This window comes from Galeopterus variegatus, unplaced genomic scaffold (genome assembly GCF_000696425.1).
Source record: "Galeopterus variegatus unplaced genomic scaffold, G_variegatus-3.0.2 Scaffold28, whole genome shotgun sequence".
NCBI classification, from domain to species: domain Eukaryota; kingdom Metazoa; phylum Chordata; class Mammalia; order Dermoptera; family Cynocephalidae; genus Galeopterus; species Galeopterus variegatus.
The window spans coordinates 692654-717394 of record NW_007726139.1 but is presented as its reverse complement, the minus strand read 5'-3'; the positions used below and the strand labels follow the sequence as shown (position 1 = coordinate 717394).

Genomic DNA, 24741 nt, shown 5'->3' with positions numbered 1-24741 from the left:
AAGTATAGTTGTTATATCTTCTCCCCCCCCCCCCCCGGTTTTTTTTTGTGTGTGTGTGTGTATGTGGGTGAATTAATTTGTTTGTTTAATTTCTTTTAGCAGTGATTTGTAGTTCTTATCATAGAGATCTTTCACCTCCTTGGTTGCATTTATTCCTAGGTATTTTATTTTTTGGTAGCTATTGTAAATGAGCTAGATTTCTTGATTTCTTCTTCTGCAAGTTCACTGTTGGTATATAGACACTACTGACTTTTGTATGTTGATTTTTATATCCTACAACTTTACTGAATTTGTTTATCAGCTTAAAGAGTTTTTTTGCAGAGTCTTTAGGTTTTTCTATATATGAGATCATGTCATCTGCAAAAAGGGACAATTTGACTTCTTCTTTTCCAACTTGGATGCCTTTTATTCCTTGCTGTTGCCTAACTGCTCTGGCTAGAACTTACAGTACTATGTTAAATAGGAGTGGTGAGAGTGGGCATCCTTGTCTTGTTCCTGTTCTTAGAGGAAAAACTTTAAACTTATCCCAGTTCAGGATGATGTTAACTGTGGGTTTGTTATGGCTTTTTTTGTGTTGAAATATTTTTCCTCTATACCTAATTTGTTTAGAGGGTTTTTTTTTTATATCATAAAGGGATGTTGAATTTCACCAAGTGATTTTTCTGCATCTATTAAATGATCATATGGTTCTTATCTTTTATTTTATTGATATGTATACATTTATTGTTTTGTGTATGTTGAACCATCCTTGCATCCCTAGGATGAATTCCACTTGATCATAGTGTATAATCTTTTTGATGTGCTGCTGGATTCTGTTTGCTAGCACATTGAGAATTTTTGCATCTAAGGTAATCAAGGATATTGGCCTGTAGTTTTTTTGTTGTTGTTGTTGTGTCATCTGGTTTTGGTATTAGGGTGATGGTGGCTATATATAAAATAGGAATAGTTTTAGGAAAACTAGTATTAAATCTTTAAAAGTTTGGTACAACTCAGCAATGAAACCCTCTGGTCCTTGACTTTTCTTTCTTGGGAGACTGCTGATTACTGATTCAATCTCATTACTCTTTATTGGTCTGTTTAGGTTTTCTATTTCTTCTTGGTTCGGTCTTGACAGGGGCATGTGTCCAGAAATTTTCCATTTCCTCTATATTTTCAAGTTTGGTGTATAGTTCATAATAGTCTCTAATTTTTCTTTGTATTTCTGTGCAATCAGTTGTAATGTCTCCTTTTTTATTTTTTATTTTTGATAGTTGGGTATTCTCTCTTCCTTTCTTAGTCTAGCTGATGGTTTGTCAGTTTTGTTTATCTTCTCAAAGAACCAAGTTTTGTTTCATTAATCTTTTGTACCAATTTTTGGTCTAACTGCTCTGATCTTTATTATTTCTTTCTGTCTACTGGTTTTGAGTTGTATTGTTCTTACGTTTATAGTTCATTGAGGTGTAATGTTAGGTTTTTTTATTTGGGATCTTTCACCTTTTTTGATCTAAAGCACCTATTGAAATAATCTTTCCTCTTAGTACTTAGTCTGTCTCTTCCTTTAGATCCAATAACATTTGCTTTATATATCTGGGTACTCCTATGTTTGGTGCATATATATTTATGATATATCTTCTTGCTGCACTGATCCCTTTATCATTATATAATGTCCTTCTCTGTCTGTTTTTAGAATTCTTGGTTTAAAGTCAGTTTTATTTGATAAAAGTATGGCAACTTCTGCTCTTTTCTGGTTCCCATTTGCTTGCTGTATCTTTTTCCATCCCTTCATACTCATCTGTGTGTGTTTTTATTGGTGAAGTGATTTCTTGCAGCAGCATATATAGTTGGGTTTAGTTTTTTTAAATCCATTCAGCCAGCCTATATCTGTTTTTTTTCTTTTTCCTTTTTGTCTTTTTTCGTGTCCGGCAATGGATTGCAACCCTCAGTGTCACGCCCGTACCGGACCGGGACCGGCAACGGGATCGCAACCCTCGGTGCTGCGCCTGCACCTCGCTCAGTCAGTGAGCGGGAACCGGTCTGTATGTGGGATCTGAACCCTCGATGGGAGTGCCGCCGCGCTCCCAAGCGGCGCACTGTAGCAGTGTGCCACCGGGCCGGCCCCCAGCCTATATCTTTTAAGTAAAGAATTTAATTTGTTTACATTCCGGTTTTTATTGAAAGGTATTGCATTACTTCTTCTATTTTATTAATTTTTTTTGTGGTTTTATTTCTTTCTATGTTCCTTTCTTTCACTTTTTGTATGACTTTGCTGTTCATTTTTTTTTAATAGTGATAGGATGTGATTTTTTTCTCATTTGCATATCTGCTCTGCTAGTCGGTTTTATTCTTTTTTTTTTAATTATTATTTTTATTTTGTCAATATACAATGTAGTTGATTATTGTGTCCCATCACCAAAACCTCCCTCCCTCCTCCCTCTCCCCCCTGTTTTTTTTGTAGATGATTTGGGCTGTTCGATATATAGGATCATGTCATCTGCAAACAGGGACAGTTTGACTTCATCTTTTACACTCTGGATGCCCTTTATTAGTCGGTTTTATTCTTTTTTTTTTAATTATTATTTTTATTTTGTCAATATACAATGTAGTTGATTATTGTGTCCCATCACCAAAACCTCCCTCCCTCCTCCCTCTCCCCCCTGTTTTTTTTGTAGATGATTTGGGCTGTTCGATATATAGGATCATGTCATCTGCAAACAGGGACAGTTTGACTTCATCTTTTACACTCTGGATGCCCTTTATTAGTCGGTTTTATTCTTTTTTTTTTAATTATTATTTTTATTTTGTCAATATACAATGTAGTTGATTATTGTGTCCCATCACCAAAACCTCCCTCCCTCCTCCCTCTCCCCCCTGTTTTTTTTGTAGATGATTTGGGCTGTTCGATATATAGGATCATGTCATCTGCAAACAGGGACAGTTTGACTTCATCTTTTACACTCTGGATGCCCTTTATTAGTCGGTTTTATTCTTTTTTTTTTAATTATTATTTTTATTTTGTCAATATACAATGTAGTTGATTATTGTGTCCCATCACCAAAACCTCCCTCCCTCCTCCCTCTCCCCCCTGTTTTTTTTGTAGATGATTTGGGCTGTTCGATATATAGGATCATGTCATCTGCAAACAGGGACAGTTTGACTTCATCTTTTACAATCTGGATGCCCTTTATTAGTCGGTTTTATTCTTTCTTGAGTATTCATGATAGTTATTATTCTTTTGATTCCAGATGTAGAACTCCCTTGAAGATTTCTTGTAGGGTCTGTCTTTTGGTGGTGAATTCCCACAGTTTTTGTTTGTCTGGGAAAGACACTATTTCTCTATTTCTGAAAGATAGCATTGCTGGGTATAGTATTCTTGGCTGTCAGGTTTTTTTCATTTAGCACTTTGAATATGTCATGCCACTCTTTCCTGTTTTCTCAACAGGTTTCTGTTGAGAAGTTGGCTATTAGTGTGATGAGGATTCCCTTATAGGTGGCTTGGTACTTTTTTCTTGCTGTTTTTAGAATTCTTTGTCTTTCACTTTTGACAATTTGAGTATGTGTCTCGGGGAGGGCCTTTTTGGGTTGGGTCTGTTTGGGGATCTTTGAGCTTCTTGGATCTGGGAGACTGTATCTCTCCTAATACTTGGGAAGTTTTCAACTATTATTTCATTAAACAGGCTTTCAATGCTTTTTCCTATTGGCCAGTGTCAGCACCTGTGGGTTCAGTGGATCACTGTGAGTTGTGCAGGGTGGGTGCATATGAATGTGGAGAATCACTGCTTATTGTCAGCTTCCCCATTCAGCTGATCTGCCTGCTCTTCTGGGCAGTGGGGGGCACATGGGTTCAGATGCTAGGGTCTTGATCTTTCTGTCTGGCCAAGGCTTCAGGCAGCTGGGGTTGTGTTTCTGCCTGTGCCATTGCTAATATAGTAGAATATAGATGGGGCTTCCAGATAAGGGGAGCCCATTTCACTGGATCTGGGGCAGGGTACACTGTAGCCAGAGGCTCAATTTCAAGACAACGGTGTGCTGTAGCCTCTTAGGGTGGGAGGGGGGGTTCCATTCCCTGAGTTTATACTATGAGGCTGTGAACCTGCACAAATTTCCAGCTACTCCCCAACTAGGTTGGGGGTCCTGAAAGGACTGTGAACCCCAAATTTATTCATTGTTGGAAATCTGGAAAACAGAGTACACCACCATGAAGAAAACAAAACTACCAATCTTTCTACTCAGTGATGACCACCGTTAACATTTTGGTTTTTACTCTTCTAGATATTTTCCCCTTTCTACATAAATATAAAAATTTGAAACAATATATCATAAGCACATATTCTTAAGTATTGTAATGACATCATTTAGGATGTCTGCATTATGAGTTGTTGTTCAACATGAAATTTTAAAATCTGTTTCCTTATTATTGGGCAAGTAAGCATTTCAGTATTAAAAAGTTCTCAGTATTATTAGTAATGCTGCTATGAACATCCTTGTACATCTTTTTCCATATCTTTTTTCCTTTGGAATCATTTCCAGAACTAGATATAACTATTAATGTATTATAATCACTACATTTTTTGAGCATTTATTATTTGCCAAGCATAGTTCTCAAGGCTACATCTTATCTTATTTAATCCTCAAATGACCTTGTGAGGTAGAACTATTTTAATTCCCATTTTACAAATGGAGAATCTGAGGCACAAGCAGACAATTTTCTCAGGGTCACACAGAGCTAGCGAGGGGAAGAGGTAGAATTTCAGTCTTGGTATGATTCAGCCGTGCTCAAAACCATCAGGATGGAAATGTGAGGCTCTCGATCTCGCTGCCAACTGTCCTCTAGGATATAGTGCTAATTCTCATTCTGTGGGTGGGAGATGGTGGGCACATTGCCTTGAGCCTTTGATAATTTCTTCTTCTTTTTGTTTTTAACATCTTGTTGGACTGTTACTGTTGAGAACTAAAAGCATCTCTCATGTCCTCAAGAAGCTCACTATTTAAATAGGGAGATAAGACATTGTCTCCCATTTTTCCTGGCTCCAGATAACATAAATAGTTAAGCAACTGACTAGATATTAATTCCTTGTTGTCTAAACAATACCTATGATTTCTATAACTCTCTCCAGTATCTTTTGAGTTCTCTTTTCTTCTAAGTCTGCTGCCATTTTGTAGGGCAGGCTATTCTCGTCTCCCTCCTGAGCCACATCAGTAGCCTTCAGACTGATCTTGTGATCCGTTCTCCACAGGGTAGTCAGAGTTACTGCGCTTACAAAAGTCAGAAGGATTCCCCCACTTACATGCGTCAGTGGATTTCCATTATACCCCCAATAAAACCCACACTCTTTTTCTAGCCTTGGAGACTCTGTGACTGACTGCTGCCTACTTCGCCATTTCTCCTTTTGTTATCAAAGTCCTGTGCCCTTTTTCTGTTTCTCAGACACACTTGTTCTTGTCTCAATACTTTTGTATTTGCTGTTTTACTCTGTCTGAAAAGCTTTCCCCTTCCTTTTCTTGACAAGTTTCTTTCCCAATGGCTTTATCTAAATCAGCACATCCTTCTTCCTTTCCATTCTGTCTTATAAACTGTCAGGGCCAGGACGGGGGTGAGTCAGAGGGGCACATAGGGTACAAAATTGAAGGTGTGGCCACAGGAAGTGTACTCTGGGAGCCTCACTTATCTTGCCCACCTAGCTCTACTCTCTTATATCTACTGTTTATTTCTTAAACACTCCAGAATTTTCTCTTTGTTCCTGTAGCAGAGAACACTGTGTGTTCATTAAAATCCATTTCTTTTTTGGGGGGGAGGGGAAAAGGGAGGGAGGAAAAGGAGGAATTGGTAAAGGAACACGAAAATCAACTACATTGTATATTGATAAATTAAAATTAAAAAAAAAAATCCATGTCTTTTGTCTCTTGGGCATGTAGCTAGATGATGTTTGCCAGCCTCCCTTGTAGTTAGGTGGTGGCCACGGGCTGGAGTTTTGACTAGTGGATTGTGGATACAAGTGATGTATTTACTACTTCCAAGCCTGGCCTTAATAAACCTCCTATGTGAGTCTCTTGCTCTTCTTGTGTGTGCCAGTGTGGTGCACAGGATCTAGTACTTTCTCTAAGCCTGTGTAAGATGACAGGGCCACCAGATGAAATGACCTTGGGTCCCTGAATGACTCTGTGAAAGCCTTCCTTCTGCGTATCTGCACTGGACCCTGTGTGATCAAGAAACAAACTACTTTTGTGTTAAGCCACTGAGACAGGGAGGCTTGTTTGTCTCCAAAGCTAGCATTGCTTGCCCCAATCAATACTGGCTCTGCTATCCCCACCAGGACTCTGGGAACATAAGCCACAGACGGGTGAGAGCCTTGTTCACATTGTATCACCAGTACCCAGTACAGTGCTTAACCTGCCCTAGGTATGCAAGAAATATTTTTTTGAACAAATAAATGCAGCATGTAAATACCAGTATATAAACAACTCAAGACAAAATGCCAAAAAAAAAAATGATACAGAGAGGAAATATCTTCTGGGTTCTGAGGGGAAGGAGTAGTGTGGGATAATTCTTTTGGAATAGAATTCATGAAAATGGGAACTGGAGATAACTCTTAAGTGGTCCTAAGTTTCTTAACCACAGATGTTTTAAAAACATATTTGAAAAAGTACAACACAGTGATTTTACACCAAAAAGTATGGACTTTAATAGTAAAAGCTCTCATATTAGGCTATATCAAATTATTTTTATAGTTATATGCCTGTAACTAGAAAATACTGAACATTTCTTCCTTTCATTTCTTTCTGATTATGCCCAATATGTTTAAACTTTAAGAATTTCTTGGGGGTTGGCCAGTTAGCTCAGTTGGTTAGAACATGGTGCTGATAACACCATATGTCCAGAGTTTGATCCCTGTACTGGCTAGCTGCACCCCCAACCAGAGAAGGAAAAAAAAAAAAATTCTTAACTGATGCAGCAGAGAAGTAATGTCTGCTTTCATTACTTATGTAATGAAATTCCTTGCTGTTCAAGGTTCAATAGATTGTTGTTTAATTTTGCTTGCTTAATGATAGGAACATTAGTTTAGGGCTATGTATGATCTGGTGCCATTCCTTTTAGAAATGTCCGTGGATCCTAAGGAGAGCGCATTGTCTGGTATTGTCCTGTTGATTTTTGGTTAAGAGTAAAGATTTTCAACCCTTTTAGGAGGAAAACCAACTTTTAATTTCTTGGAAATCTTAAGATTCTTGTCATGGAAGAGAATGGGTGAGAAGAGACTGATAACTTGTGCTAACCAAATGTCCTGGTGAGCTGTGGTGGGACGGGGGGCGGGTATCACTGCCAGCTATGGGTGTCTTTCCACCTGTAGGCCTCCTCTGCAGGCCATGTGAAGACAGGACAGGTGGTAGGTAGCAGGTGGCCCAGGTTTTATGATCTATGAAAAGATCGAGATATACAGGCTTGGTACCCCAGATAAGATGTAGAATGCATAAAGCTTGAGTCCTTTATTCCTACTTATATCCTAAAGTCACTGGTAAAGTGATGCAGTCCTAATGAATAACTCTTCATCATTTCTTCCTCAGACTAACTCTATGTGTATGAAAGAGAGAGAGGACTTAAATTCACCTTCTTGACCAGACAGGTTGCCTATTTAAAATAAAAAGATTAGATTAAATGGTCCCAAGAGTCCTAACAATAAAATTCATATTTCTCTTCTTCATTTGGTCCAAATTTTCACAACGTTTAAAATTCTTTCATCTCTTAATTACTATGTAACATGGATCAGATTAGGATTTCACGTCTGTGCCTCAGTTTTGCTATTTGTAAAATGGGAGTAACAGTAGTTACCAGCTTATATGATTGTCTTGAGAACTGAATAGAGGGTACATATCTAATCCTCAGGACAGTGCCTGGCATAGAGCGAGCGTGTTGTGACCCTCAGCTGCTGCTAACTGGATTTTCACTTGCTTACTCTGTGGATGTTCCCCCCGTCCCCCCGTATTTGCCTCCCCCACCAGGTCTCTACTAAATCCTCCACTCATGGTTTGGAAAGATTTCCTGAAATAGTGTCCCTTTAAAATTCATTCTAATTCCAGTGAACCACTAAGGTAGTTCTAAAATAGGAATTGGATAAAAGGTACTATTTTTAAAAAATCTGACATTGTTGATCATAGTGCTAAGGAATATATACCTGTTGGAAGTCTGTGTCAAAATCATAGTTAAGTTTGAATTTCTCAAAGGAAGGAGCTTTTACTTCTAAACTGGCTGCTTCTGGTGAAGAATAGAAATTTGCATGCATAGAGATACCAAATGTTCCTAGCTAAGGTGCAAAATATACCTTATAAAAGGTAATGTGTTCATAGAAACTAGTAAATCTAGAACTTTAAGTCAGCATATGCTCAGTTTCCTGGCATTCTATATGACTTGTTTCCTGTGTGATCCAGTTTTATATTAACAGGTTTATTTCACTGTGAGAATAAGTCATATTAGAAATATTTCAGTTGAAAAAGGTAAAATTTTCCTCTTAATGTTTATCATAGTATTCTTTTAAAAAATATACATATAAACCAATATTTTAACATATACATTGCTTAGTTTGGTATAAGTTACTGTATTAGGCTGTTTCTGTTGCTGATAACAGAATGCCTGAAACTGTGTAATTTATAAAGAAACAGACTTTATTTCTTACAATTTTGGAGGCTGGGAAGTCCAAGGTGGAGGGGTGCACCTGGTGAAGGCCTTCTTGGTGGGGACTCTCTACAGGGTCCCATGGCTATGCAGTGTATCACATAATTAGGGTTTTGCAAGAGCATTTTTAATATGCTCACTTGCTCTCCTTATAAAGCTCCCAGTCTACTCATTGATAACCCATTAAACCATTAACCAATTACTTCATGAATGGATTAATCCATTCAACAGGGCATAGTCCTCATAATCCAATCATCTCTTGAAGGTCCCATCTTTCAAATACCCTAGTTGGAGTTCCTACCCTTTTAATATTGCCACATTGAGGATTAAGCTTTCATGTGAGCTTTGGAGGTGACAAACATTCAAACTGTAGCAGTTACCAAAGAATTAGAATGGAAATACCCAAAGAAATCACTTGAAGAAACAAACAAATTTACTTAGCCCTTGTGTGTGTGATTTGAGTTCTTTGGTAGTGACAGTTCAGTAGAAAACTGGATATGAGAGGCAGGAGTCTTGGGCTGGAGTCCTGGATGGGTGTCAGCTCTCATCCTGACTATAGTCTTTGAATCTGTCTGGGCCTCATGTTAAAAGAATGAATCTGAGTATGTGATTGTTATTCCCCCTTCTGTCTCTACACACTGACTCGTGCTCTTTCCTCTTCGTGTACTAGGATGGAATTCAAAACCACTTTGTTCAGACATGCCACCTGTCTTTTCAGGATGTCCTATATCATAGCTCGGAGACCCTAAGTCTCTGCCCAGCTTTCAAACCATTCATGCTTTTTCTTTCTTTCTTTCTTTTTTTTTTTTTTAAATGTAATACTGTTTTTATTGATGAAGCTTTTAGGAAATAGGTAGTGTCTTAAATATTTCTTTTAAAACATTTGACATCTTAGTACCCACGTCTTCTGTATACTGCAAGAAGCCTCCAGTCTCAAAGAAAAATTAAATTTCTTTGTAGCTTTTTTCCTTCCCTTTGCTGATAGAGCTGTGCAACCGCAAACCTTAACTATGGTAAATTTGGAGTCTTGATTTCCACCCCTCCCCCCTATTCTCCAACTACCTCTGTCATTCTCTCAACTTGGTGACTGCCATTGGTACACTGTCTAGATTATTTTATAGTAATAAGCATCTTATTTTAACATTTAGTTGAGCTTAAAAAAATCAGCTAGATTTTATTGTCTCTCTTAAAATTTCAATTAGGTTTTCTTTTTCTTCACCGAATGTATTCTTGGTGGAGTTAAGGGTGCAGAGGGTCTGGGGAAGACTTTGCTTATTGTTTAAAGCCCTGCGGCATTCTTCCGCTCTTGCACACATCCTTACACGTGGTTTTGATTTTTATGGTGTAAGAGGGTTCTTCACTTCTTAATTCATTTGTGGTCTGTTGCTGTAGCCATCACTGTAATTCATCTCCCAGGAAGAAATCAGAAGGTTCAAGTCAGTAAAAGTGAACCCAGGAATAAGCAGCTGAGCAAAATGTCCTTCCCCCTCCCCCCTGAATCCCCCAGAGGACTCTTCTGTCCTTGGAGAGGTAGATAACTTTTTCTCCCTGATCTCAGAGTGTATCATGCTGCCTTCTTTTTTCCCCCAATGAGGAGGTGGTGAGCTATGGGGGCGGACTGTCAGGCCCAGCCAGGTTTCAGGTCCTGTTCAACATTTACCAGGTAGTTACAGTCGTTTTCCCTGGAGTCTGTTTCATTTATTCACGCTTGCAACTGATTTCTTTGCTTTGTTCATTCCAAATGGGATTTTATTAAATCCACCTTGACTCCTGTTGTTACTTCAAAAAAACCTTTTTTTCCACTTTTAATTTTGATTAAACTGTAAATAACTAGAAACATAGAAAGAATAGTAAAACATTCGCATGCTTGTACCTACAGCCTAGAATAAGAAATTAACATCTGGCCATATTTGCCTTATCGATCTACATATACATACCTTTTTACTTTTTAACAGGTAACTTACAGATGTTTAGAATGGTCCTATGGAAGAAACTATGAATTATCCAAAAGCATGGATTTCACTCTTACATAAACCCTTTTTATAATTAAACATTGTTATAATTAACTGATCTAAATTTCAAGTCCAAAATCTTATGAAAGCTAATATTCCAGCAGTTATATACTTATAAGTAAAAAAACAACTTGTTTTCACTGGAAGGCTTTTTCTGGTACTGTAGAAATTCTATTTGCAAATGCAATAGGTATGAAACAAATATATCCTGGAAACACAAGTTGTTTGGAGGATACTGAAAATTTCCCAATGTTGACTAATGGTAGTGGAAAAAGAACAGTGAGTAGTCTAGTGTTTTTTGTTTTTCTCTGATATTATGGAATTACATACGTGATAGAAATTCTTTTTAGGTTTGTAATTCCCAGCTTGGAGTATAAAAACAAAAAAGACAAAAACAAACAAAAAATGGGTGGAAAGAGCTTTTTGTGTCCTTTCTAAATGTTAGGGTTTTAAAGGTGTAGTAAAGCCTAAGCTATTTGTAAGTCTAGAGAATGTGTCATTTTGGAAAGCCATGATTCCAGGTAGATGAAACTGAATATTTTAAGTGTTGGAACTTTAAGAAACAAAGGCATCAAATTTTAGAATATTTATTTTCCTGACTGGAATAGATTTTTTATAATTTTACTGTTTGTGACTTTCTGTTCTTTTCCTAGTTGCAATTACTTTGCTATTGTGCAACCTAGTGTGGGATGAACAGATGTTGACAGGTTAGCTTCACTACCCCTTCCCGGTGTTCCTGGAATTTCTTTTTTTTTTAAGTCCCTCATGATTTTCTTTCTCACAAGTTTACTTGAAGCATATGATGAGCAGCAAGATGCTTAATGGAAAGCACCCTAGGTCTAAGCTGTGTGTCTTCAGCCAGTTGCTAAACCTCTCTCAGCCTTAGTTTTCCCATCTGTTAAATGGATTTTTACTTGTACTTACCTCCTTAGGGTAATTGTGAGAGGCAGGTAGGCACTTTTTCGGTATAACTAACATAGTATCTAGCACACAATAAAGACAAAAAGTTTTAAGTGTCATTAATCTTCTGCAGAATTATTTAGCAAATATATAGAAGCAGATCCCTTCTTCGTAGATCCTTGTTCTTTAAAGAATAAAGAAAAGTCTTGTGTCAATTCCTCAACTTGCCCATTACCTTGAGTGAATATTAAATGCAGTAAAGCACAGGCTGCTTTGTAAATGGCATCCACTCTTATTTACCAAGTTACTCACTGAGTGTGTAGAAGCACTGCCCATCAACATTTTGAGAATTTTCTCGAGCGTATCTATACACGAAGCTACTTCATGAAGTTTATGGACAAATGGAATTAAGATAATAGAAATCTTTCTACGAGCTTTTTGAAGTGCCCTCATATAATTTTTATTTTTCTATTAAGAAAACAAATTAAAATTTCCTGAGGTGTTTTGAAACACATACGGTGAAGCATGCCAATTCTTCATTATCAGAAGATAGCACTGCTGCTGACAAGACACGAGGTTCTCTGGAGTTCCTCTTAATATACTTGGCATGGCCTCTGACATAAGTAGGATTAAAAATTGCAATTTAATGTTTACATTGTGTAATGATAAAATAGAAAAATAAAGATCAAAAAATAAAAATGGCCATTTAAATATAATATTGAAAGCTTTGAATAATGTTTTCTGGTGCTTGATTAACTTTCACACTCATTAATGATACTTCATATCCTGGGCCGGCCCCGTTGCGCACTGGAGAGAGTGCAGCGCTGGTAGCACTGAGGCTGCAGGTTCGGATCCTATATAGGGATGGCCGGTGCGTTCACTGGCTGAGCGTGGTGCAGACCACACCGTGCCGAGGGTTACTACCCCCTTACCGGTCAGAAAAAAAAAATAATACTTCATATCGTAACTAATGCCCATATGTTATATTAAGTAATACTAAAGAGCAGGAAGGTGATAAAAATATTACCAGTTGCTAGTCCTGCTTCTGTGGGGTAATCGCTGGCTGCTGAGCCCTGTTAAACCCTCATGTCTCTAGGTACTACTTTCCTAGACTCATGGCAGCTTCTAGTCCCCATATTTGCTGTTTCCCCTTTCCCTTTTCTCCTTTACTTTTTTTTTTTTTTTTCTTTTGGGCAAGCTGGCTGTTATGGAGATCCAAACCCTTGACCTTCTAACACTGTGCTCTAACCAACTGAACTAACTGGCCAGCCCTTTTTTAAAAAAAAAAAAAAATTATCTTTTATTTTCATTGATTATATATATTCATGGGCCATGGGGCACTGAGCTGACCATCAGCACCTGTGCCCAAGATGTGATGATCAGATCAATACTATCAGCATGCCTGCCCCTCAAATTGCAGTTATTCTCCATGTCCCCCCCCCCCAACCTCTCCCCAACCCCCGCCCCCAGCAACTTTAGTTCTGTTCTCTCCCTCTGCAAGTCCAATGCACTACTGTGGTCTTTACATTCTTCTTTCTTTCTCTCTTAGCTTAATCTTTTCTGACATTTTCCTTCTCCAGGTACTTGGAATCAAGTGTTGTCCTTGGGAACGATTAGGAAATTTTTCAGTTATTTCTACTGACTCGGTAAAAACTTAGTGTTTTATCTGCACAACCAAAAATTTTTTTTTCCCCTTATAGAAAACCTATAATGTGGATTGCCCTTAACAATGGTATGGGGAGAGGGAATTCATAAGATGAATATTTAAATTCTTTTCCATTTTATGTGTAATTTGGCAGAATTGCATCAATACTCTGGGTCAGACTTGAATTATGGGCATGAAGTGTGCACTGTTTCAGACCACCGGTGTGCTTGTTCACTTAACAGAGCAGTGTTTTGCAAATGATGCTTTTGTCTGTGCCCAATTTTAGCCCAAGAGGAAAGTTCACATAGCCAGATATGATTGTTCTTTCCCAGAATGAATGGTTTCAAAAAGTGATCAGTGACCATTTTCATTGCTGGTCTTAGTTCTCTTTATTTTTCCCTTTTACATCATATCATAACGGTTTTGTCTACCACTGAATAGACAATTTTCTTCCTTTCTAATCTTTTGAATAGTCTAAAAGAAGTACTTGTTAAATGTTTCATGGTATATGTGGTATGAGAAAAATCTATAATAGTTCTTGATTTGGACATTTCACAAGGCAATCAAACACCAGATATTATAATCCTAGATAAATGATAGCACTGCGAATATATAAACATTTCCTTTTCTAGGCCTAAATTATGGCTGCTCATTAACAAATGGTTTCCATACTCTGTGAAATGTGTGGAGGGGCGTCTTGTTCAAGCAGCCACAGACCACCATCATTTGCATTGTCTGCAATAGGAGTGGTGCATTTAGCATTAGCTGTACCTGTCTCGGTTTTTGCCTTCCAAGATAAGAGGTATTTCATGTTTTATTGAATGTTCCCTTATGTGAACCTGAGATACAGGATTCCTCACTTCAGTGAATAAAGATGGCAAAGTAGGAAGGAGAAATTTAAAATGTAGCTGTGTTTTATATTACACAGTTTAATTCTAACCACACACACACGTATACTCATATCCTAGAGTGCCGACTGTGGCAGTCTGAATGCAGTAAGCACTTAGCAAATTGTTCACATATTTCCCCTTGCAACTCACTTACTTAAATGCAGGAAAAAGTCTTTTACTGTTTAAGATGTATATATCAGTGGGACATATACAGACAAGATGGCTATCTTTTAATGTCTAGAGAAGGTGAACATAATTCAGCTAACCTTCTGTTGCAGCTACACGTGGATCAGACATTTCTGCACCTCCCCAAAGTTGTAATACTTGTGACTTTCGGTATTTGTGGCTAGTGAATGAAACATACTTCTTTATAATCTTGAATGTATCAAGTTGTATAATAAAGGGAGAAAAGAATTAATGTTTTTGGAATATTTAGATTTTGAACCCAGGGGTTCTAATACATGGGCTTTGTAATCAAAATATTAGTGTTATTTATTAATCTCTAAAATGAGAAATTTTCCCTTTTTTTTTTCCTTATTGTCTTTTTTACTGCCCAGTAACGGGATCGCAACCCTCGGTGTCGCGCCCGTACCGGGGACCGGCAATGGGATCGCAACCCTCGGTGTTGTGCCTGCACCGCACTCAGCCAGTGAGCGGGAACCGGTCTCCACATGGGATCCGAACCCTCGGCGGGAGTGCCGCCGCACTCCCAAGCGGCGCACTCTGCAGTGCACCACCGGGCCGGCCTGAAATTTTCCCTTTTTGATCACTTCCTAAATGAACATAGTTTTCTTTAGGACTGCAGAATCAGTGAGTGTCATTTTATGGCTGTTCATAAACCCACTTCTGTGTTACGGCATAGCCATGGGGACACATCAGCTCTTCATAGAGCAGAGATCTTTTGAGCTCCTACTGGGTGTCAGACCTTGTGCTAGAAGTGATTACTATTTATAAGCCAGTAAAAACATTGCTTTTTTATTAACTTTTTTTTTAGTGGAAAACTGAGGGTTTTTTTTTTCTCTCTCTCTAAAGCTGATTTTGATAAAAGTTCAAAAGCAGCTCTAGCCATGTAATGTCCCTTAAAATTCTTGGTCACTAAAACAATATTTTGCACAGGTAGCTCTTTCATTTCACTTTTCTCCCGATTGTTCTTGCCACTCAGACTTCTTTCCCCGTCTCTGCTTAGACAGCAATAACCAGGCTGCAGGGCTTTCACATTCCTTTGCTTCTTGCCTGGCTATCACAGTTGTAAAGTTCAGCCAAGTTGTCATGGGTATCTCTTTAATTTTCTTTCAAATTAAACATGGAATGAGAGAACGTTGGCATGCTTCAGGACCAGAGGTGTCTTTTGGGATTTTTCCAAGATACTATTTTTTTTCTGAAGTATATTAGTAAAAAGTATAAACAAATTAACCATTCTCCTCTAGCAATTTAGCAAACGAGTTTTAGACACAACGTTAGAAATTGTCTTTTGTTCCTCAGTATAAACCAAATACTACTTCTTATTTGGCACTGTTAGAGAAAAAAAGCAAATGAAATGTAATCCGTACGATGCTAGAGCCAGATAGACCACAATGGAGGTCTCTATATGGGCAGACCCGTGTTTCTACTGTGCTTCTGCTGCTTTTTATCTCTCTAAGGATTATGTAAAAAAAAAAAAAAAATGCAGGATTTTAAAGTGACAACACATTAAGATTACATGTAAATAGAGCAAGTATTTTAATCAAAACAAACTTCCCACTACAAATTGAGTACACTTACCCTTAAGGTTTAAAAGCCCCATTTATCAAGGCACTGGCTGTTATGTAATGGCTTTTACCTTCCTCTCTTCCTCACTCGCAGGCTGCCTGAGGCTGTTTTCATGTCTTACAGCTTCTGTCTGAGGCTATTCATGGCCTCTTCCCTGCTAATAATAATAGCTGCCCTTTACTTGTTGTTTTTGTATATTTAGTATGTTTCAACCATGTGCTTTACAAGTATTCATTTCATATATTTTCCTTGCAACAGCCAGTGTAGTTTGTATGGATTTTGAAGCTCTTAGGCGAGGGGTTTAAGGGAGCAGAGGTGAGGCGAGAAGCTCTTATAGGTATCATATGAGGGAACCAGGATCTAAAGCTGGGACTGACTCCAAATAAAGCCTTCGATCCCCCAGTTTGCTAGTCCTGTGCTGCCTGCCCGTCTGCCAGTTCATGCTTCCTTCATCTGTTCCCCATCATTGTTGCTCCAGACACCAAGCTTATCCTGACCTCCTGCTAGTAATCCTCCTTGAACTCCAGTCATTCTTCCCCCTGCTCCCCATGTTGTCCCTTAGCTCTCTAGGTGTCAGAAAAGAGCTATGTTAATCACAAAGTTGCTTCTATTTCTTAACCATGGCTTCATCCATCTTTTTGCCATTCATGAGTCTAGCATTTAATGAGCACCAGTTTTGAGCTGTAATGAAATCTGGTTGCAGGCAATAGTGCCTCTTTTCTGGAATTTTCCTCTTGTGGAGACCCCCTCCTCTCATTTCTCCAGATTGCCTTGGGAAAGGAAGGGCTACTTCTCATTACCCTGTCCTCTTTCTTAGCCATTATTTCTCACCACTGTAATTTAACAGTCTCCTCCTTAGTATTCTCCTGCATTCATTTATGCTGCCTTCCCCACATTATCACCAATCCACAGATCTTCAGGACCTTCCTCTGTCTTCACATGTGGTTCTTGGGCCCCTTCAAACTCTGTTCCAGTAGGCTCCATGTGGCGGATGCCAGAGATCTTGTCCTTGATCTCAGTATAGAGCTAACAGTATAATGCCCACCAAACTGAGAAGGTATCCTGAGACCAAGAATGAAGAAGGCAACTCCCTATGGATTACAAGGAGTTTATTACTATCATCATCATCATCATTATTACTGGTGATCACCTGATCCATTCCAAGTAACCACCAAATACTCTGTAGCTGTTCTCTCTGCAACCCTGGAGTTGAGGAGGAGATGAAGCTTATAAAGGACTTAGAGACAAAAGTGGAGCTATGTCAAAAAGAGAAAGGCGTGAAGATTCCCAGTGCTTCACAACCACCTGTCTCTCACCCTTGAGGTTGTTAGAGTCACTCTGCTTATCTTAGACAAGCATAGTATTCTGTTCCTTTTCCTTCCTTGGTTGCTACGTAACAAGTGCAGGGGAAAGATTGTAACTTTTGAATCCAGAGCTCTGAAGGCCCCAAGGATGGAGTGAGTTCTGATGAGCATTCCTACACCCTTCTAAGTCCCAGTTATCTAATTTCTGTCACCTCTTGAGTACAGTTTATATTGCTCAAATGTTACTATCATTTAATTGAACTTGTTTTTTGACCTTGTTGTAACCACAGGTCCCTAAATTTCATTCTGGTTAGTTTTATTATTATTATGTAACACTGTCAGCATACTAATAGACCCAGGATTCTGACTGGACCCATGGTCATCTTCCAGGCTGCTGTCTTTATTACCCTAATCCTTTCCACTTTGACCATCTGTGATGCCAATCCCATGTTGCTGAGGGTTGTTTGTGCTTTTTGGCCTCAGCTGGGATTTACTACTCCTTGGAGACCTTTTAATCATTGGTTTTGGACTCTTTATTGCATTTCCCCCACGGTGACCCTTTCAAATGTTTTTCTGCAGCCTTGGCCTTTATTCCAGGCTCTCTCTTATCGTTCAAATAACAGCCTTGCCACTTAATTTACTGAGAAAGTCAAACTATTCACTGAGAGCTCACTGATCTTTTCTCTCATTTTCACCACGCTTGTACTTTACTGTTACTCTACTCTCTTCTCTGAAAGTTTACTTACTCACCCATTCTTCTGAATTTATTTTCTCCTATTTCAGATGAAGCTGGGACCTGTTGCTTTTCCTTGTACTGTTGAACCCATCTCCTTTTCTGAACTTTGCTTGGATATGATCTGTTTGCATTTTCCATCTCTCATTTATCAGCACCATCAGCTTTTACTTTCAGAAGTTTTTAGGTATTCTTTATATGGCATATAAAATAAAATGTACTTTGACTCTTAAAATGTGATGTTTTTGCTCTTGCCTATTGTTTTCTAACTTCTTAAGGAAAAATTGTTTGCAATCCCCTTAGGACTCTTCTTTCTTGCCACTCATTCTTTAACTCTAATGTTGTAAGGAGAAGAAAACTAGTTTCAGTTCACATTTTGAGGCTCTCCTCCTAAGTTGTTTGATCACACTAAGATCTCTCTGTAGACAAGCCCTGCGTTTCTATTTGTATGCTAGAAAGCTCCACTTGTCTGGCCGACTTAACTCTTCCTAAAATGGTTTCTTCTCTGTAACCCTCCCACAGCCTGAACTAAGTACATGTAAAAACCCACAACTCCCCATCTGTCTTGCTCAATATGAACTTGCTGTTGATTTTAGTGATACCTCAGTTCCCTTCTCCAGTTTAGAAATTTTGAGTATATTTTCAAATATTCTTTCAGATCCCCACACTCAATCTATTACCAACACTTGTCAGTGGTTGGTTCATGGTGAATCAAATCCGCCCTTTATACTTGACCAACAGTGAGAAAGGGTGTCTTGGCTCAGGACGGTATAACAAAGTACCACAGACTAGGTGGCTTATAAGGAACAGAAATTTATTTCTGGAGTCGAAGGTCAGGGTTACCAGGGTGGTCAGGTTCTGACAGAGGCCTTCTACTGGGTCACAGACTGCCAACTTCTCATTGTATCCTCACATGGCAGGAAGACAGCTGGCTGTGTCTCTGGCCTCTTCTTATAAGGGCACTAATCCCATTCATGAGAGCCCCACCCTCATGACCTAATTACCTACCAAAGGCCCACCTACAGATACCATCACACTGTGGGTTAGGACTTCAACATATGAACTTTGGGGGACACAAACATGCAGTCTATAACAAGGAGCAGATGAGTGTGGCTTCCCAGTTGTCACTGAGCCCCTCTTAGGGTTGACAGAAGGAGAGGCAGGGCCAGCCCTGTGTGGAGGCTGGATGGGTGAACTCATGCATTTTCATTATCCAGATCTTTTTTCCCTTTTGAAAGGAACCTTATGATTAACCACCTTTCTCAAATATATATATATATATATATATATTTGAGAAAGGTAGTTAATCATATATATATATATATATATATATATTTGAGAAAGGTAGTTAATCATATATATATATATATATATTGCTTTCTACTCTTAAATACACAGGAAACTGCACTTGAAGCATTATTTTAAATGCTAAAGCTAGATGGCCTGGATTTGAATCCTGGCTTTACTATTTAGTAGCTGAGTAACCTTAAGCAAGATACATAACTGTCTGTACTTCACTTCCATCCTCTGTATAATTGGAACAATAACAGTACCTCATAAGATTTTTGTGAATATTAAATGAGCTAATGCATATAAAGCAAGCATATTAAACAGTACAGCATATAGTGCATTCTGAAGTGCTGGCAATTAATATTACTATTATTAAGCAATGAGGAATTGCTGCAGGTCAAAGGGGGAGGTATTAGAACATGTAGTTTCTAATTTACTTCCCAAATTACTGAAGCACTGCGGTTTTAATATATGAGGATAAAATTCACTGAGATATAGAAACTCTTAAAATATGGAGCAGAGTGAAAGACGGAATGAATGAAAATATCAGGGAAAATTTTGGAATTTAGCCTTGTATTTGTTTTGTTGTTATATACACCAGGGTACCGATCAACCAACTTAATTATTTAAGCCATTCAATAATATAGTTAATAATTTCTGTGATGCCTAGTAGATACTGAACAAAGCACTTACCAGATACTTCCTAGGTGATGGTAATATGAGCACAAATAACACATTGTCTTTATTTTGGGGATGCTCAATTTGTGCTATAAAGTGGTAAATGTATAGCCTAATGTTGAAAAGTGCTTTTGACATAGGTATCTACGACATGCCACAGGCTTCTCTGGAGAAGACCAATGCGTGAGGTCTTGACAGAGAAGGGTGTCATAGGAGCTGAATCTTGAAAGATGGCCAGAGTTTTATGGAGGGGCAGAGAGCATCTTTTGCTATAGATGTTAGCACATATTAATAATATGACGTGGGTTTCTTTTTTTGTTTGTTTTTTTTTTTTTCTTTGTTTTACTAAGATCTGCGAGGATAGCAAGGGGCCAGTGGTGGTTTACTTGGTATGAAGGAAATGTTAATTGTTAATTTCTACCAAGTTTCTTTTTTAAATAAAATAGTTTGGATTTTCATACAAAGTTCTTAAAGTTGCTTTGTAATACTTAGATGACAGTATGTACAGATTCACAGAATGCCTCTGTGTCTCTATTTTTGTAATGTATTTAACAAAATCAAGAAAAATGTTTACATTAACCACCACATGGGTGGATGTTGTGGTCCTAAACCTGATAATGATGAGAATCCCCAGGGGAGCATTTAGTGACACATGAGCCTGGTCCCCAGTTCAGAAAAACTGGAACTCTGGGGGGCAAGCTCAGTCTTTGTGTCTAGGAATCACAAAAGTTTAAGACTTGGGGGAGAGAAACATTATAAACTTTGTGTTATTGGTGTGGACACTACTAATTGTGTCTGTAATACTAAGTCGTACTCAAAGGTAAGACTAAATATAGTAAGAAAACACAAATTAGTTGAAACTCAGTAGGAAGTACAGTCATGCACAGCTTAACAAAAGGGATAGTTTCTGAGAAATAAAATAAAATGCTACTGTTTCTGAGAAATCAAAGGATATTTGCACAAACCTCGATGGTATAGCCTACTATGCACCTAGGCTATGTGGTATAGTCACCGTCATATGTGGTTTTTCATTGACTGAAATGTTATTATGCAGCACATGACTGTGTCAGCAAATCTTTAACTTGTATTTATCTGGTGCTTTACTTATACCAAAAAGGAGCTATAAGAGACAGTAATTTGAAAATAACAGTATAACGATGTTTAGCTTCCTAAAGTTCTATTGCTACTGCTAGATACTCAGGTATCCATATGTTTTTTTGTCTCCATTATATTGTTTTCTTCAAAAAGGACCCAATCTCCTTGTCCCTTCTTTTTCCCCCTCTCCCTACTATATAATAGGTCAAATCTTGGAAGATGAATTTCCCTGGAGGGAGCTTTCAATGGATTTCAGTTATTCAATGTAAAACATTTTTGTGTTATGATAGAAAGGCAAAACGACACTTGGTAAAAATTGGTAATTTCAGAAAAAAAAATGAAGAAAATAAAACTTTGGTTCTGAGTAGGAGTCTGACTGGTCAGGTGAGGTTATCACAAGATGACGTGTTCTGTGCACACACGCACCTCCTTTCTAGACTTGATGTTTAGCATACTTCACAGGCTGGCCATGGCAGGGCTGAGTTTACACAGCTTTGCCGACAGCCGGGGCACAGCAAAATCTTCCTCTCCTTTGATGCTACTGTGGCTCCATACCTTCTTGTCTGGGCCTTGGCAATTGTTACTCTGAGTCCTAAATAAAGGGGGAAACAGACAGTAAGATTTTTTTATTATAAAAAATTTCAGTTGGACCACAAACAGAGGATACACCTACATCTATCACTCAGACTCAGCACTTCAGATTATTGTATACATGCTTCATCTGTCCTTTCTCTTTTGTCTCTGCTGAAGCATTTTTAAGCAAATCTCCAATATCATGTGCTTTACTTTGACACACTTCATTATTTATAAGATGTTATTCCTTTATAGCCAGCATCACGCTTATCAAACTTAACAGTAATTCCTCAGTATTACTGAAGACCCACCACAACCAAATTTCTCAGCTTGCCTCAAAAATGCTTCTTTTTATAGTTTATTTGAATCAGGATCCTCGTTTGTGAAAAAGGACATTTTAAAGACATTCTTCAAGAACACTTTCTGATATAGTTAGAACAAGACAGGATTAAAAAAAACCCAGAAAACAGAACCTCATGGGATTTCTTAAGTATTTTGTGGAAAGAACTAATACTTTCTCTCAATTTTCTGTCCTTAAGGAGCACTATGATCTATCCCCTGAGAATGAGCGATCCGATGCACTTTTTAAACAATGTAAACCACAGTTTCTGGTGTAACGAGAGATTACTTTTCACATTGCATTCCATGTCAGTGCAGATGCAATGATTTCATTTTCTAAAGTTAGCCCTGCAATTACCGTTTTGATTGCTCTTAGAAAAATGCACACAAAGAATACAGTGACTCAGCGAAGGGTGTTGCCAGTGGCTTGTAGTTTTTAGCTTTCCAGATATGATGGAATTGCATAAAGAATGTACAACTTGGTGTTGCATTGCTTTGCTTCTTGTGCCTTTCTCTACACACAGAGCCAGCAGCACCAAGTGCAACCAGCCCCCTTTACTTCATCTTGGTTATTTTATTTATTTTAGGTACAGCTGACAAGTATATTCCCTTTTATTATTAAAGTTTTCTCCAATGTATTTCAGTAATGGAAGAATTTTATTTGATTTGATGCCACTCTTGGTCATGGTTTGAGTGCTCCACACTACCTTTCCTTTTACCTCAAAGAGAGCTTTTTATATGTAGTTGCACATTCATCATAAAGAACAGGCTGAATCTGCTCCCAAATCTTCTTAGGATTCAGCTCCTTGTCAGGCTGTCTAGGGAAAGCATCAAGTGTAATTCTGTCTCTAGGAACACACCCTCTAGGAGAACAAGACTTCAACTTTCGCTGAAGAACTGGTACATGTCACCATTGCTTGGGATAGTATTCCCCTCATGTTTGTATGTTTCAGGTTACAAAGTAAAAATGCCATCCGATTTTGCAAACGTGATTCACCAGGCCACTGACAACTGTTCTTGGGGCTGTTTCTCCAAAATCTACTACTTCTACATACAAAGAATCTGCATCAGGATGTTTTCTGGCAGTAATGATGCAACCACAGTTTTGAAGATCCAGACAAGAAACATCTATTGGCTTACATTCGGCACTTCTATCTACTAATAGCTGTTTTTTCTTCTCTCCTTTCTTTTCAATTTTCTCTTTCACCTTCTATTCTTTTCTTCTCTTCCTCCTTTTATCTGTTTTTTCGCACTAGAAAATATGGTTGTTATGAATGTAGACTGTATCACATTTTCAGAAACCATAGAATTAACTTGCAAATGGAGTACCAGATGAGAATGGTGCTTGTTTCACTCTATTTTGAATTCTACCTGAATTTGCTCTTGCTTCAGTTCTTCAATTTCTTTCTTCAGTTTAGTAATTTCAACTCAGTTTCTTCTCTTGAAGTTGCCTGCAAAATTGCTTTCTCCTTAAAAAGAGCAACTTGCTGCTTAAGATATCCCATGATTTGATCTGCCTCTGCATCCTTCTGTTCCAGTCTCTTCAGAACGACATCATTGGTTGCCATTCTTGCCAAGAAACGGTAGAAAATTATGAAGGGATCGACAGAGGCTTCCAGGTAGCCACAGCCTGGAAGGGCCATCTTATTTTTTTAAACATTAACAAGAGTCTGGGAAACACAGTAAGCAGGTGAATTGTAAAACTCCATAGCAAGAGCTGCATCTTAAGGAGTAAGCTATCAATTCCCTTGTGATCACAAAGATTTATAAGGCTATACTTAAAGAAAATAATCCAGTGACTCCAAAGAGGATTAATTTAAACAGAAATTAATGCTATGGAGCACCTCAGTCTCTGGGGGTAAATGAATATTTTTATTGCAAATATGTGAAAGGACACTGAGTCGAATAAGACATAACACCAGCCTTCGAGGCATGCCTGTCTTCTGGGGGAGGATGAAGGTGGGGCATGGGGAAGTTTAATGATTTGGAGGCGAGGAAGCTGGAATCGGGGAGGCCATCTAGAAGTTCTTGCTGTAATCCAGCCACAAGTTCATTAGCAGCTGGGCTAGAGTCATGGCATTGGGTGCTGAGAGGAGATGCTAGAAAGGTTTAGAGATATCCTTTCGACTTGGTGACCTACTGGGTCTGGGAAATGAAAGAAGGTGATCAAGAGTTTGTGCTGCAGTGTACAAGTAGATGCTTATTATGCTTCTGAAAGGAGACAAGAAGGGGAGGCAGATTTTTATTATGGTATCTTAACTTTGAAATCTTAGTTAGCCAAGGGCGAAAGATTCAGTAAACATGTAGAGTATGTGGCTAGGACACAGAATAGAAATCGGAACTATTGATTTGGAAGATGAATAAAACCATTTATTCATTTATAAAAACTACATTAACCTTCATGTACCTGAAACTGTATTAAGGTGACAGTGATAAAAATTTAAGTGTGTTTACTCTTAGGAGTTCATCATTTATGGGAACAAAGATGAATGAGTGGGTTCTCAGAGGATGGACCATATGGGGACTATGTATGTTATTAAATATTTATGACTATGAATAGTAAGGCCTAAATTTGATTGGCTTGATGTTTTCTTTTGTAATTTCATCTCCTTTGCTTTCCTTTCCTATTCTTGTTTTCATTTGCTTTAATCTTAATTTTAGGACTAATACAAGAATGTGCAAAGATATTTTGCTGAAGCTGTTGAGTTTGAGAGGCAGGATGGAATAAGAACTTGTATTTGGTCTATATGCCTGTGGTCCAGTCGTTCCTGGGCTAAGGCTACAACCTGTACTAGCTGTGGGTTGGTGTATGGGGTGAACACCTCTCCTCCTTCCTCTCCCGCTCTCTGTTCTCTGCCAATTCAAGCCACTATTGCAGCTGCCGGGCTAATT

General features: G+C 38.3%; 1 protein-coding gene and 1 pseudogene across 1 annotated transcript in view; one reads left to right on the top strand and one right to left on the bottom strand.

Annotated features, from left to right (window-relative positions):
• RSPO2 (R-spondin 2) overlaps window positions 1-24741 on the top strand; it is a 158099-nt gene that overhangs the window by 19723 nt on the left and 113635 nt on the right. The window lies entirely within an intron of this gene.
• Window positions 21394-23441, bottom strand: LOC103588181 (annotated as a pseudogene).